The 2,060-nt window shown below is 37.9% G+C and overlaps 1 non-coding gene across 1 annotated transcript; it reads left to right on the top strand.

Annotated features, from left to right (window-relative positions):
* Positions 1–1,479: 1,479 nt before the first annotated feature.
* Positions 1,480–1,688, top strand: LOC125163193 (small nucleolar RNA U3). Its single transcript, XR_007151342.1, has one exon. It is a non-coding gene; the product is annotated as a small nucleolar RNA U3 (small nucleolar RNA).
* Positions 1,689–2,060: the final 372 nt, after the last annotated feature.

Raw genomic sequence — 2,060 nt, 5'->3', positions numbered from 1 at the left:
TCAGATGTAGAGTGGCTATTTCGTTTATGTGCTGCCACTCATGGTATTTTCTCTGTCTGAACTTCCTTCTCTTTTTAACCTAATATATTTATATTCATCCGTCTTTGAGTAGCTTAGTTTTTGAAGTTAATTCTCTAAACAATGAAACCACTATTACTTTGATGTTAGTATTATACTTGGTGCATATTAATATTAAATATGTTATTATGTCTCTGGTTTCATGTTTCCAAATGTGAGCACCAGGAAATTAAAAACCAGGTCTCATTTATATTTTCATCTGCGCAGTTAGCACACAGACATGACATAAATGTTTCTTGAATGGGTACTGAAATGAGTATGCTCACTGTTTTGATCTTAGTGGCTATGATTTATCCACTTAAAATTTCTTCTTAGCTTTCTGGACTATTGCCATAGCATATTCTCTACAATAGATGTCCCATGTCTTCATGGCCATTGTTATGTTCCAAGGGAAATTCATGATCTTCTGGGTTGGGTTAACCCTTTTCAGGTATCTGTTTTCTCGTGTTATAAAAAGAATCTATGTAATTGAACCTGTTGCCAGTAGATGTACATTAAAATACAGAGTTCACGAGAGTACATGACATTCTCATTAGACACAAAGAATATTTTTTGAGCCATGCTATGGTATTTGAAAAGCAATTAACATATTACACATTATTCCCGTGAGACACAAACTGTTTCTTTCCCATTTTAATTTGCCTGCTTAAAGACAGAAAAAGATAGATGAGTTTACACTCAAGGTGTATGCCTTTCCCTTGTGGCCAATGAGCTAATTTCCTTTTCATATTTGCAGAATACTGATACAATTGTTCTTTCGTCACACATGAAATTTGAGTGTATAACCAGTTTGTGGAAATCACCTAGTAATTTATTAGGTTGATAACAGCAATTAAGTCATAATTGTTTCTGAGAAATATAAATTGACTTTCTGTTTTAAATGGATAATTTAACATTCCAAACCACAGACCTGTAGTGTAACTAATTTCTGGGATAAGAAGTTTGTTTCTCCTATTATTAAACTAAAAAAAAAAAAAAATCAACCTTTGATAATCCAGTAACGAATTACGAAGTTGCTGAATTCTTGGGTTCGTGTTATATCTTCATTCTTTTCCCTTGTTGCTAATTTTTTTATTTTATTTAAAAAATTTTTTAAAAATATTTATTTATTTTTGAGAGAGAATGAGAGAGAGAGCACGAGCAAGGGAGGCGCAGAGAGAGATGGAGACACAGAATCTGAAGCAGGCTCCAGGCTCTGAGTTGTCAGCACAGAGCCCGACGCGGGGCTCAAACTCACAAACTGTGAGATCACGACCTGAGCTGAAGTCGGATGTCTAACCGACTGAGCCACCCAGGCGCCCCTAATCTTTTTTATATTTAAGGACATCACATTGGAGGGAATTTTAGATAGAACTGGGACGTGTTGGTAGGACCATGGATTTTTCAATGATTGGAAATGTGAAGACTGTACTTTCAGGGATTGTTTCTAAAGTTTGTCACTAGAGAAATTTCTCTAAGTGTGGAGTCCCTGAAAGCATGAGGAGGAGAAATAGTGTCCTTTCCTGACTGTGAAGCCGACTCTGGGTGTTGTTTCCACAGCTGCCCTTGTCGTTGATGATTGTTCCCTCCTCCTTTGGGGGACTAAGAGGAAAGTGGCCCGTTGTCTGAGTCGTTTCTCTAAAAAAGAAGCCACATGTGTGGCTTGTTAATTGTCCATTGGAATGCTGTGTGGGTGAAGCTAAGTGAGCAAGGAGACAGCACTTGGAGTGTAAACAGATTTGTCAGCCATGGCAAGGACTTTGACTTTTCTTGGAGTGAAAGGAAAATCATTGGAGGATTTTCAGAAGAGGAGGTCTATCATCAGAATTAATCTGATTTCTATGCTACCAATCAACTGGAAAGGCAAAGGCAGAAGCAAGAGGTTACTTAAGAGACTGGCATAGCAGCCTAGAGGGGAAATTAGGCTGTTTGTTAGCAGTGGAGATGGTGACAAGTGGTCAGATGTTTGGGACGTATTTGCAGATAGAACCAGGGCCCGCTTC

The sequence above is a fragment of the Prionailurus viverrinus genome, chromosome A3 (assembly GCF_022837055.1).
Source record: "Prionailurus viverrinus isolate Anna chromosome A3, UM_Priviv_1.0, whole genome shotgun sequence".
Lineage (NCBI taxonomy): Eukaryota > Metazoa > Chordata > Mammalia > Carnivora > Felidae > Prionailurus > Prionailurus viverrinus.
Note: the sequence above shows the minus strand (reverse complement) of the source record. Positions and strands in the feature narration are given on the sequence as shown.